This window comes from Hyla sarda, chromosome 4, assembly GCF_029499605.1.
Source record: "Hyla sarda isolate aHylSar1 chromosome 4, aHylSar1.hap1, whole genome shotgun sequence".
In the NCBI taxonomy this organism is placed as follows: Eukaryota; Metazoa; Chordata; class Amphibia; order Anura; family Hylidae; genus Hyla; species Hyla sarda.
In genome coordinates, this window is record NC_079192.1 from 6,399,527 (window position 1) to 6,414,085 (window position 14,559).

The following is a 14,559-nucleotide window of genomic DNA, read 5'->3' on the forward strand; positions in this document are numbered from 1 at the left end:
GGCCAGGACTTGGGATCAGCATTTTTTTTGGTTAAAGCCACGATAGGAGCCACAATGGTAGAAAAATGTGGAATAAATTGCCTGTAATAATTGGCGAACCCCAAAAAGCGTTGGATAGCACGGAGTCCGGAGGGGCGTGGCCAATCTAAGACGGCAGAGAGTTTGTCTGGATCCATCTGTAGTCCCTGGCCAGAGACCAAATATCCTAGAAAAGGAAGAGATTGGCATTCAAACAGACATTTCTCAATTTTGGCATAGAGTTGGTTGTCACGAAGTCTCTGAAGAACCATACGGACATGCTGGCGGTGTTCTTCTAGATTGGCAGAAAAAATTAGGATATCGTCCAGATATACAACAACACAGGAGTATAACAGATCACGAAAAATTTCATTGACAAAGTCTTGGAAGACGGCAGGGGCGTTGCACAGTCCAAAGGGCATGACCAGATACTCAAAGTGTCCATCTCTGGTGTTAAATGCCGTTTTCCACTCGTCCCCCTCTCTGATGCGGATGAGGTTATAGGCGCCTCTTAAGTCCAATTTAGTGAAGATGTGGGCACCTTGGAGGCGATCAAAGAGTTCAGAGATGAGGGGTAAGGGGTAGCGGTTCTTAACCGTGATTTTATTAAGACCGCGGTAGTCAATGCAAGGACGTAGGGAGCCATCTTTTTTGGACACAAAGAAAAATCCGGCTCCGGCAGGAGAGGAGGATTTACGGATAAAGCCCTTTTTTAGATTCTCCTGGACGTATTCGGACATGGCAAGAGTCTCTGGGGCAGAGAGAGGATAAATTCTGCCCCGGGGTGGAGTAGTGCCCGGGAGGAGGTCGATAGGGCAATCATAAGGCCTGTGAGGAGGTAGAGTCTCAGCTTGTTTTTTGCAGAAAACATCCGCGAAGTCCATATAGGCCTTAGGGAGACCGGTTACTGGAGGAACCACAGAGTTACGGCAAGGGTTACTGGGAACCGGTTTTAGACAGTTCTTGGAACAAGAGGACCCCCAACTCTTGATCTCCCCAGTGGACCAATCCAGGGTAGGGGAATGAAGTTGAAGCCAGGGAAGTCCAAGGAGAATTTCCGAGGTGCAATTGGGGAGGACCAAAAGTTCAATCCTCTCATGATGAGATCCGATGCTCATAAGAAGGGGCTCCGTGCGGAAACGTATGGTACAGTCCAATCTTTCATTATTTACACAATTGATGTAGAGGGGTCTGGCGAGACTGGTCACCGGGATGTTGAACCTGTTGACGAGGGAGGCCAAAATAAAATTTCCTGCAGATCCAGAGTCCAAGAAGGCCACTGTAGAGAAGGAGAAGGCAGAGGCAGACATCCGCACAGGCACAGTAAGACGTGGAGAAGCAGAGTAGACATCAAGGACTGTCTCACCTTTGTGCGGAGTCAGCGTACGTCTTTCCAGGCGGGGAGGACGGATAGGACAATCTCTCAGGAAGTGTTCGGTACTAGCACAGTACAGGCAGAGGTTCTCCATACGGCGTCGTGTCCTCTCTTGAGGTGTCAGGCGAGACCGGTCGACCTGCATAGCCTCCACGGCGGGAGGCACAGGAACAGATTGCAGGGGACCAGAGGAGAGAGGAGCCGAGGAGAAGAAACGCCTCGTGCGAACAGAGTCCATATCTTGGCGGAGTTCCTGACGCCTTTCGGAAAAACGCATGTCAATGCGAGTGGCTAGGTGAATAAGTTCATGTAGATTAGCAGGAATTTCTCGTGCGGCCAGAACATCTTTAATGTTGCTGGATAGGCCTTTTTTGAAGGTCGCGCAGAGGGCCTCATTATTCCAGGACAATTCTGAAGCAAGAGTACGGAATTGAACGGCATACTCGCCAACGGAAGAATTACCCTGGACCAGGTTCAACAGGGCAGTCTCAGCAGAAGAGGCTCGGGCAGGTTCCTCAAAGACACTTCGGATTTCCGAGAAGAAGGAGTGTACAGAGGCAGTGACGGGGTCATTGCGGTCCCAGAGCGGTGTGGCCCATGACAGGGCTTTTCCGGACAGAAGGCTGACTACGAAAGCCACCTTAGACCTTTCAGTGGGAAACAGGTCCGACATCATCTCCAGATGCAGGGAACATTGGGAAAGAAAGCCACGGCAAAACTTAGAGTCCCCATCAAATTTATCCGGCAAGGATAAGCGTATCCCAGGAGCGGCCACTCGCTGCGGAGGAGGTGCAGGAGCTGGCGGAGGAGATGACTGCTGAAGCTGTGGTAGTAACTGTTGTAGCATAACGGTCAGTTGAGACAGCTGTTGGCCTTGTTGCGCTATCTGTTGTGACTGCTGGGCGACCACCGTGGTGAGGTCAGCGACAACTGGCAGAGGAACTTCAGCGGGATCCATGGCCGGATCTACTGTCACGATGCCGGCTGGCAGGTAGTGGATCCTCTGTGCCAGAGAGGGATTGGCGTGGACCGTGCTAGTGGACCGGTTCTAAGCCACTACTGGTTTTCACCAGAGCCCGCCGCAAAGCGGGATGGTCTTGCTGCGGCGGTAGTGACCAGGTCGTATCCACTAGCAACGGCTCACCTCTCTGGCTGCTGAAGATAGGCGCGGTACAAGGGAGTAGGCAAAAGCAAGGTCGGACGTAGCAGAAGGTCGGGGCAGGCAGCAAGGATCGTAGTCAGGGGCAACGGCAGAAGGTCTGGAAACACAGGCAAGGAACACACAAGGAACGCTTTCACTGGCACTAAGGCAACAAGATCCGGCAAGGGAGTGCAGGGGAAGTGAGGTGATATAGGGAAGTGCACAGGTGAACACACTAATTGGAACCACTGCGCCAATCAGCGGCGCAGTGGCCCTTTAAATCGTAGAGACCCGGCGCGCGCGCGCCCTAGGGAGCGGGGCCGCGCGCGCCGGGACAGAACAGACGGAGAGCGAGTCAGGTAGGGGAGCCGGGGTGCGCATCGCGAGCGGGCGCTACCCGCATCGCGAATCGCATCCCGGCTGGCAGCGGAATCGCAGCGCCCCGGGTCAGAGGACGTGACCGGAGCGCTGCCGCGGGGAGAGAGAAGCGAGCGCTCCGGGGAGGAGCGGGGACCCGGAGCGCTCGGCGTAACAAGGGGCTGGAGCATCGTTACGTCACGGCTCCGCCCCTCGTGACGTCACGGTCCACCCCCATCAATACAAGTCTATGGGAAGGAGGCGTGGCGGTTGTCATGCCCCCTGCCATAGACTTGCATTAAGGGGACGGGCCGTGATGTCATGAGGGGCAGAGCCATGGCGTCACGCTGCTCCGGCCCCTGTATCGCCCATCATTACGCACAGAGCAAACTCGCTCTGTGCAGTAATGATGGCGGGGTGCCGCAGCGGCGATCCCCGTGGTCCCCCGCAGCGGGACCGCGGCGATCTAACATCTTATCCCCTATCCTTTGGATAGGGGATAAGATGTCAGGGGCGGAGTACCTCTTTAAATCCGTAAGTTGGAATACACAGTGTGAATCAAGTTGTGAGCATTGCAGGTTTGGCACGGTTATTCAACCGGCCTAATAGAAGGATAATACCTGCAAGTTAGATGAATGCCGCAATGTGAAGATGGCAAGTCCCAGCAATATCATCTTCACATCGCAGTATTCATTGCAGGTATTATCCTTCTATTAGGCTGGGTGAATACCCGTGCCAAACCTGCAACAAGACTTTGAAAACCTACATATGCACATTACACTGGACATTTAAATTGGCACAAAACTCGGTGGCATTATCTGTGTATGTACCATATCATAATGTTATGCAACTATATTTTACCATATTTGATTTTATCACATTTTATGATATAGTGTATGTACTATAACTGTAGCAAGGGCCCTGCTCAGATAATAGGCAGTCATATTTTATCTAAATAAAGCATAAACATGACTATTAAACCCAAAAATGATATGTAACTAATAAATGGCAGGTGGCAGGTTGTAGTCGTGATTGACTTGTGGACGCGACAAGTCTCAACGGAAACCACGATATAGCCCTGTATGCACAATCCAATAACAAACAACGTACTGACTCACCCAAATACTGAAACGCCAAAACGACATGCTTTAATGTGTGTCCAGACTAAAACGCTACAAACGTATGCACAGAATAACATTACCACCTTCACCAGACATGTGAATAGGGTAACGACATTCTCGTGTATATTGACGGCGTACAGTAAAACACTAAAGTGTATGTACCATGTGAGATTGTGAGATATGAATGTATACCAAGTATAAACGTGATAAACGAATACCAAGCCTAAACTGCTAGATACGTAAGCAGATTATAGCGATATGAACATGCACCCTGCACGAACAAGATAAATGCACCGCACCAACACCATAACTGCATGCCCAGAACAAACTACGACTGTAACCCCAAAACAGCTATATGAGCGTATGCGCAAAACAAACTATATAAGCGTACGCACAGAACAAACAATAAGCTTATGAAACTGTAAATGTATAAAATTAAAAGTGTGTGAAACTATAACAGCAAATCCACAGAACCAATTATATGAGTGTATTCCCAGAACAGCTATAAGCATGTGACTAGAACAAACTATTTAGGAATACACGAAAAGCAGAATCAACGCCCATTTGGACCATGACAGGATATAACCGTTATCAACTATATGAATGTGTGCCCCAAGCATCCAACATACACAAACATAAAGCTAACCGTATGAACATCATACACACTTAGGAATCACAAAAACCTCTCAGGAAACCAAACACTATAGTAAACAACATGCTATGGTAAGCAACCAAGTAACCAAAATGATATGGTAACAAACGCTATGGAAACAAACGCTATTTTAATAAAACACTATACTCCCATATGTGTGGTAACAAAGCTGTAGTAAAACGTAGTAATGCCAAATGACAATGCCATGGTAACAAAATGCTATAGTAACAAAAAGCTATTGTTACAAAAAACACTACAGTGACCAAACTCTAGTCAGAAATGTAATAACCAAAACCAGTAGTAAGAAATCGTGGTAACAAAACTAATTTAACAATGAGTAGTAAGACTGCAAGGCAACAATGTTGTAGGCCTTGCTTAAAACGGTGCTAACCTGAGCATAATAATACCATGGTAATGTCTGCGTAAAAAGAAATGATATAGCAACATAGCAAAAGTAACACGATTACCAAAGCTATAGTGACGTGTGCACAACTAAGAATGCTACAGTGACATGTGTGGTGACAATGCTATGGCAACGTAAGCGTAGTCCCAATGCCATAGAAGCATCTGCGCAGCAAGACTGCTATATCAGCAAAAGCGCAGTAAATACTACCGTGACACAAACATAAGTAATAATACCACCGTAAGATCAAACAGTTCTGAAAGTGATAGGAATTAAATGCCTAGTACCGGACATGCTGCACAACGGGAACCTGCCTTGCGCCCGCGGTAGACAGAGGAGCCCAGCCAGGAGCTCTGCATAATGCTGCCGTCCACATGACTTCCGGTGTGCCGTACTCTCGGGACCACAACACAATGATCACTGCCATAGTTCCAGCACTAGCTCCCCAATCCCCAGACACCTTACCATACTTTAGGCAGCCAAGCATCCCACCACGATGCAGCCTGCAGGGCTACAAGAGATGCTGAGCCTGCATGAACAGACTCAGTGAGGCTCTGGTAGCTTGAGCTGCCGAAGCTCTGAAAATGTGAAAATGGCAGGAGATTCGAATGGCTGCCATTCCCCACTTCTGCAACAGTCACGTACAGCGTGACGACAGACGTAACGTTGCAGCTGTAGCCAACAATGAGGCTTTTATGTACACTACGCCCCTCCCACAAATACAGACTAATAAGTTAGCCTTAACACACACACACATATATATATATATATATATATATATATATATACACACACAGTAGGCCAAAAAAAATTATTGAGTCAATCACCAATTGCGCAAGTTCTCCCACTTAAAAAGATGAGAGAGTCCTGTAATTATCATCATAGGTTATAACCTCAACTATGAGAGACAGAATGAGAAAAAAAAATCCATAAAATCACATTGTCTGAATTTTAAGGAGTTTATTTGCAAATTATGGTGGAAAATAAGTATTTGGTCACCTACAAACAAGTAAGATTTCTGGCTCTCAGAGACCTGTAACTTCTTCTTTTAGAGTCTCCTCTCTCCTCCACTCATTACCTGTATTAATGGCGCCTGTTTGAACTTGTTATCAGTATAAAAGACACCTGTCTACAACCTCACAGTCACACTCCAAACTCCACTATGGCCAAGACCAAAGAAAGGACACCAGAAACAAAATTGTAGACCTGCACCAGGCTGGGAAGACTGAATCTGCATTAGGCAAGCAGATTGGTTTGAAGAAATCAACTGTGGGAGCAATTATTAGAAAATGGAAGACATACAAGACCACTGATAACCTCCCTCAATCTGGGGCTCCATGCAAGATCTCACCCCGTGGTGTCAAAATGATCACAAGAACGGTGAGCAAAAATCCCAGAACCACACGAGGGGACCGAGTGAATGACCTGCAGAGAGCTGGGACCAAAGTAACAAAGGCTACCATCAGCAATACACTAGGCCGCCAGGGACTCAAGTCATGCAGTGCCAGACGTGTCCCCCTGCTTAAGCCAGTACATGTCCGGGCCCGTCTGAAGTTTGCTAGAGGGCATTTGGATTATCCAGAAGAGGATTGGGAGAATTTCATTTGGTCAGATTAAACCAAAGTAGAACTTTTTTGGTAAAAACTCAAATTGTCGTGTTTGGAGCAGAAAGAATGCTGAGTTGCATCCAAAGAACACCATACCTACTGTGAAGAATGGGGGTGGAAACATCATGCTTTGGGGCTGTTTTTCAGCAAAGTGACCAGGACGACTGATCCATGTAAAATAAAGACTGAATTGGGCTATTTATCGTGAGATTTTGAGTGAAAACCTCCTTCCATCAGCAAGGGCATTGAATATGAAACATGGCTGGGTCTTTCAGCATGACAATGATCCCAAACACACTGCCCAGGCAACAAAGGAGTAGCTTTGTAAGAAGCATTTTAAGGTCCTGGAGTGGCCTAGCCAGTCTCCAGATCTCAACCCCATAGAAAACCTTTGGAGGGAGTTGAAAGTCTGTGTTGCCCAGCGACAGCCCCGAAACATCACTGCTCTAGAGGAGATCTGCATGGAGGAATGGGCCAAAATACCAGCAACAGTGTGTGAAAACCTTGTAAAGACTTACAGAAAAGCTTTGACCTCTGTCATTGCCAACAAAGGGCATATAACAAAGTATTGAGACAAACTTTTGTTACTGACCAAATACTTATTTTCAACCATCATTTGCAAATAAATTCTTTAAAAATCAGACAATGTGATTTTTTGGATTTGTTTTTTCTCACTATGTTATTCATAGTTGAGGTGTACCTATGATGAAAATCACAGGCCATTTTAAGTAGGAGAACTTGCACAATTGGTGGCTACTAACCAGCACATGGAGTGTATATATATATATATATATATATATATATATATATATATATATATATATATAATATTTTGTTTAGTTTAAAATTGATTTATTGTCAACACAGAAAAGACAAAGAGCTTTGAATACTGAGAGCTGAACCACCAGGATTCTCTGATGAAGAATCCAAGTAAAACCTGTCGGGCTGGTGGGATACTATGTTTTTACCCCAATGCTGTATGCAACCTTTAAGGTTGTGGTTGCCACATGGGATACATACTAGGTTGGTATTTTAGTTTTGTAAAACCCTATACTGATGCTCATTTTTGCTTACATTTATGAGTATTTACTCCCTTTGCATTGCTATTGAAATTGTGTGCTATTATATTACTATACTGTTTACATTACATACCACTTATCTGAATGTCTCTTTTTCATTTTTTATTTGGGCATACAGATGTATATGTGATTGTTGGAGGGTAAGCTCTCAGTATTATTACTTCTTTTACTTTTCTCTCTGAATGATGAACGGATTACTTTATTTAAACTAAGCAAAACAATGTATCATTTTGTAATGCTGAAATAAAGATTGTGTTTTATTTTTCTCTATACTGTGGTCCAATAGTGGTTTTCTTTTTTTTTGTAGAAGAATAATTGTATAAATAAAGGAAAACAAAGCTGTGAAGGTTTTTGCTCTACTGTCTCAATTGTAAAAAAAAAAAAAGATTCACTAATAAAATCAGTGATAATTTACAGGACAATATTTTAAATGTGTTAAAATGATTGGAAACTTGTAATTTTGAGCAGCTGTTAAAATTATGAGCATGTTTGTTTTGTGCAAAAATTGGTCAAATTGTTGGCCACAATTTTTTTTTTCATATTTTTGACTAATCTGCAAGGTTCTTTAGATCCTCCACTCCCTTTAAAGAACTTTAAAGGGGTACTCCGGTGGAATTTAATAAAAAATGTTTAAATAAACTGGTGCCAGAAAGTTAAACAGATTTGTAAATTACTTCTATTAAAAAATGTTTACCCTTCCAGTACTTTTTAGCAACTGTATGCTACAGAGGAAATTCTTTTCTTTTTGAATTTCTTTTTTGTCTTGTCCACAGTGCTCTCTGCTGACACCTGATGCCCATATCAGGAACTGTCCAGAGCAGGAGAAAATCCCCATGTAAAACCTATGCTTCTCTGGACAGTTCCAGAAACGGACAGAGGTGTCAGCAGAGAGCACTGTGGACAAGACAAAAAAGAAATTAAAAAAAGAAAATAATTTCCTCCGTATCATACAGCTGCTAAAAAGTACTGGAAGGATTAAGATTTTTTAATAGAAGTCATTTACAAATCTGTTTAACTTTCTGGCACCAGTTAATTTAAATTTTTGAAAAAGTCCACCAGAGTACCCCTTTAACTCACCTCATAGATGGAACATCCCTGATTTGTTCCCTTTTTTCTCCACCACCTCTTTCCCCTTGCTGTTCCTTTAATTGAATGCTCTGGGGCCACTAAATATGTGTCAAAGTTTTTACACATATACCAACTCTCAAATACACAAATACCAACTCTCATCTCCTCTTGTGCAGACCCCATGACTTACCCCTAATTCTTCTACATACAGACGATAATCCTCCATAATTGTTACTTATTTATATATTTCATGTAAGATAATCATCTTAGTTTGTACTTTGTATTACAATGTTGGTGAAGATGACAGCAAGAAATACAGCACAAATTCTAAATCAATGACCATAAGCAATAAAACTAAATAAATAAATGTTGCTTCTCATATCTTTTCCTAAAGTGACAGAAAAAACTTACAATGAATTTGAACTTACAGCAGATATTTCCATTTAACAAATTGGTTTTCTGTTGAATGAAATCATGTTGTTTCTTTTGTTCTTGTTTATAATAATATTTATAAATAATAAAACAATAGTGATGTCATTTATCGGATTTCTGATAATTTATGATACAATGTAGCAGCTCTCCGGTGTAGTGATCCTCTGTGAGGTGAGTAGATATGAAGTATCTACCTCTCTCTCTATATATATATATATATACAGTATAAACACAATGGAGGGAATGGACTCCGGGAAACAATTGCTATTGCATCATTTATCTCCTGTGTTCTGAATCACTGAGGAGGAAAACTTCTGATAACTCGTATCAAAGTATTCAAAGTCAAAAGTAAATCTTTATAACATGTATTTAACTTGAAGTTTAAAAATAAAAAAATAATTAAAAATTAAATTAATTTATTAAAGTAATGTAAAATCTTCTAATCACATATAAAAAAAAACTTGTTACATGTCATAGAGACATATTTAACATAGTAACATAGTTCATAAGGTTGAAAAAAGACCAAAGTCCATCAAGTTCAACCTATATCCCTAATGAGTCCCTACTGAGTTGATCCAGAGGAGGCAAAAAACCCTCATACTAGAGGTAAAAATTCCTTTCCGACTCCAAATATGGCATCAGAATAAATCTCTGGATCAACGGTCTGTCCCTATAATTCTAATGTACATAACCTGTAAAGTTATTACTCTCCAAAAATGCATCCAGACCCTTTTTGAACTCTATTACAGAGTTCACCATGACCACCTCCTCAGGCAGAGAATTCCACAATCTCACTGCTCTTACAGTAAAGAACCCCCGTCTGTGCTGGTGTATGAGCCTTCTTTCATCTAGACGTAGAGGATGCCCCCTTGTTATATATACAGTCCTGGGTATAAATAGATCATGGGAGAGATCTCTGTACTGCCCCCTGATATATTTATACATAGTTATTAAGTCTCCCCTAAGCCTTCTTTTTTCTAAACTAAATAACCCTAATTCTGATAATCTTTCTTGGTACTGTAGTCCTCCCATTCCCCGTATTGCTCTGGTTGGCCGTCTTTGAACCCTCTTCAGCTCCACTATATCTTTCTTGTACACTGGTGCCCAGTACTGTACACAGTATTCTATGTGTGGTCTGACCAGTACTGTACACAGTATTCCATGTGTGGTCTGACCAGTACTGTACACAGTATTCTATGTGTGGTCTGACCAGTACTGTACACAGTATTCTATGTGTGGTCTGACTAGTGATTCGTACAGCGGTAGAATTATTTCCTTGTTGTGGGCATCTATGCCCCTATTGATGCACCCAATGATTTAATTTGCTTTGGCAGCAGCTGCCCGACACTGGTCCTTACAGCTAAATTTACTGTTAACTAAGACTCCTAAATCTTTTACCATGTCAGTCGTCCCAAGTGTTCTCCCATTTAATACATAATCCCAGCCTGGATTTTTCCTCCCCATTTGCATTACCTTACATTTATCAGTGTTGAACCTCATCTGCCACTTCCCAGCCCAAACCTCCAACCTATCCAGATCCATTTGTAACAGTGCACTGTCCTCTATTGTGTTTACCGCTTTACAGAGTTTAGTATCATCTGCAAAGATTGTTACTTTACTATTCAACCCCTCTACAAGGTCATTAATAATTATATTAAATAGGACATGACCCAAGACTGACCCCTGTGGTCCCCACTAGTAACAGTCACCCAATCAAAATAAGTACCATTAATAACCACCCTCTGTTTCCAATCACTAAGCCAATTACTTACCCACTTAAACACATTCTCCCCCAGCCCAATCCTTCTCATTTTATGCACCAACCTTTTATGTGGAACCGTATCAACTGCTTTGGAAAAATCCAGATATACGACATCCAGCAATTCCCCCTGGTCCAGTCTGGAGCTCACCTCCGTATAAAAGCTGATCAGGTTAGTTTGACAGGACCGATCCCACATAAAGCCATGTTGATATGGGTACAAGACAACGCTTCAGTATAGGGTGCAGGAGTACATCGGCGCTGAACCGACCCAAAACACAGCAGGTAAGAAAGTAAAATCCAATTTATTTGATGCAACGCGTTTCCCTGCGCAAGCACAGATTCATGCCTGATGAATCTGTGCTTGCGCAGGGAAACGTGGAGGGCCACACCAGGAGGGCCGCAGACGGACCATTGTATCCAAGCGATTTCCATTGTTGTGTATGAGGCTACACAACCACCCAGGGTGAGCAGTTTAAAATTAGCTTTTACTCTCCCCTCCCCCCATCTCCGGTGGTATTACCCTATGGAGCGCCTTCTCTCCTGTTTTTAGAAATGCTGATATGGGGTCATGCATTTATTTTTATTAAGATACTCCAGAATTGCATCCCTTAGAAAACCCTCAAACAATTTACACACAACGGAGATTAAACTGACAGGTCTATAATTCCTGGGGTCACCTTTTGATCCCTTTTTAAATATTGGTACCACATTTGCCATGTGCCAGTCCTGGGGAACAGTCCCTGTTACTATAGAGTCCCTGAATATTAAAAAATAGGGATCTGGCTATTACAGTACTTTAGAACACGGGGTGAATGCCATCTGGACCTGGTGATTTGTCCATTTTGATTTTTTGTAGGCGGCACTGTACTTCTTCCTGGGATAGACAGGTGACCTGTACTGGGGAGTTTACCTTATCTCGCTGTATTTCACCTGGCATTTCATTTTCCTCAGTGAACACAGTGGAGAAGAATTTGTTTAATATATTTGCTTTTTCCTGATCCCCGTTTATATTTGATTGATGAATTGGGGTCTTGGTGTTCAGTAGTAGAACGAGTCAGAAGATGTGTGCCCTTATTCTGTCCTCCCTACTTGTTCTATTGATCTGTCAGGGTCTGAACACTGAGACTCCTACTGATCAAAACTTTTAACACATACCTAGGACATGTCACACATTCTTACAACGGCAGGTATGTCTATATATTAAAGTAATATCCTGATTAACTTCTATGTTCAGGGGAGAGGTGCTTTATTATGAGGACCACAAGTATTGGAGCCAGCCATGTGTTTAACCACTTAAGGACCCAGGGTTTTTCCGTTTTTGCATTTTGTTTTTTTCCTCCTTACCTTTAAAAAAATCATAACTCTTTCAATTTTGTACTTAAAAATCCATATGAGGGCTTATATTTTGCGTCACCAATTCTACTTTGTAATGACATCAGTCATTTTGCCCAAACATCTTCGGCGAAACAGAAAAGAAAATCATTCTGAAACAAAATTGAAAAAAAACACACCATTTTGTAACTTTTGGGGGCTTCTGTTTCTACACCGTACATTTTTCGGTAAAAATAACACTTTTTTTTTATTTTGTAGGTCCATACGGTTAAAATGATCCCCTACTTTTATAGGTTTGATTTTGTCGTACTTCTGGATAAAATCATAACTACATGCAGGAAAATGTATACGTTTAAAATTGTCATATTCTGACCCCTATAACTTTTTTATTGTTCCATTAACGAGGCGATATGAGGGAAAAATTTTTGCACCATGATCTGAAGTTTTTGCATTTATAGGACTTATTGATCGCTTTTTATTCATTTTTTCATGATATAAAAAGTGACCAAAAATACACTATTTTGGACTTTTTGTGCGAATGCCATTGATCGTGCGGTTTAATTAACAATATATTTTTTATAATTCGGACATTTCCGCACACGGCTATAGCACATATGTTTATTTTTATTTACATTATTTTTTTTATTGGACAAGGGGGGTGATTCAAACTTTTATTAGGGAAGGGGTTAAATCATCTTTATTCCCTTTTTTTTTTTTTGCAGTGTTATAGCTCCCATAGGGGGCTATAACACTGCACACACTGATCTTTTATATTGAGCAGTGGTTTCTCATAGAAAACCATTGATTGATGATTCTGCCGCTTGACTGCTCATACCTGGATCTCGGGCACTGAGCAGTCATTTGGCGATCAGACAGCATGGAGGAAGGTAGGGACCCTCCAGCTGTCCTGTAAGCTGTTTGGGATGCCGCAACGATCCCGAACAGCTCCCTGAGCTAACTGGCATTAGTTTACTTTCACTTTAGAAGCGGCATTCATCTTTGAACGCCACGTCTAAAGGGTTAATAGTGTGCGACACCATGATCAGTGCCGTGCACTATTAGCCACGGGTCCCGGACGTTGGTAGAGGCCGGGCCCAACCCACTATGATGCGGGGCCATGCCGTGGCCCCGTGTTATAGAACGGGAGCGGACTCATGACGTACATGTACATCATGGGTCCTGTAGGGGTTAAAGGGGTACTCCACTGGCCAGTGTTTTGACTGCGTTCGGAGCTAAATGTTCAGAACCCTGTGCACGTGCTGCGGGGGTCGGCAATACCCCCTCATGATGTCAGGCCACGCCCCTTAATGCAAATCTATGGGAGGGGGCGTGACTGCTGTGAAATCACACTGTCCACTCAGGAAGCAACACTAATTGACAATCAATTTCACATGCTCTTGTGCAAATGTGTTGTAGATTAACCTCATCGTTCTTATACATAATGTATATACCGAAGCATAGAGAAATAACTCAGACAGAGCCATTGTGCTTTAGCGTTCTGTGTGCTGTCCACTGGGCTTTATTTCAAATCGTTCAAGCTTATATCACCTTTGTCATTAACATAAGTTCCCACCCCCTGCTAGGGGGAAAGGCATGCCACTCCTCAGTTTTTCCAGGGCTCTCTTTGTTCAAAATCTTAAGATGATGGGAGGGGTGATATGAGAGAGAGCAGATAGGGGAGGAGTGGACAAATAACAGGAATGTGGAGTCTTCACCCTAAATGGGCATTTTACATATACAGTATATACGATTTATATATACACACATATAAATCTATATAAATCTATCACAGTCCCCCCTAAAATGACCAATTTTCCCTTTCCCTAATTTCCATCATCCTAACTCATCTTCTCTAATGTGTTTTCTCAAACGTTTCACTGTACTTTAGACGACCCTTGGCTTATCCATGGACCCCCTTAGCCTCAGACTTTACACATATGGAGTCAGATGCTGTCCCTATGGGTCACTGGTGTTATAGATGGCATTGAAGCTCTGTAATCGGGTATAGGCTTCATCTGTAATCTCAAAGTCATCACTGGTGTGGCATTCTTGTCGGTCGTCTCACACTTCTTCTTATGGCAAAACACAACACACAACAAAGCAAGATTATTAGAATTATAAGTATGATTATTTTACCAGTCCTATACTGGCTGAGATATAGGCGCTACAAATCTCCCAAACATCTTGTATACCCCCGTTTTTCCTTTTACAC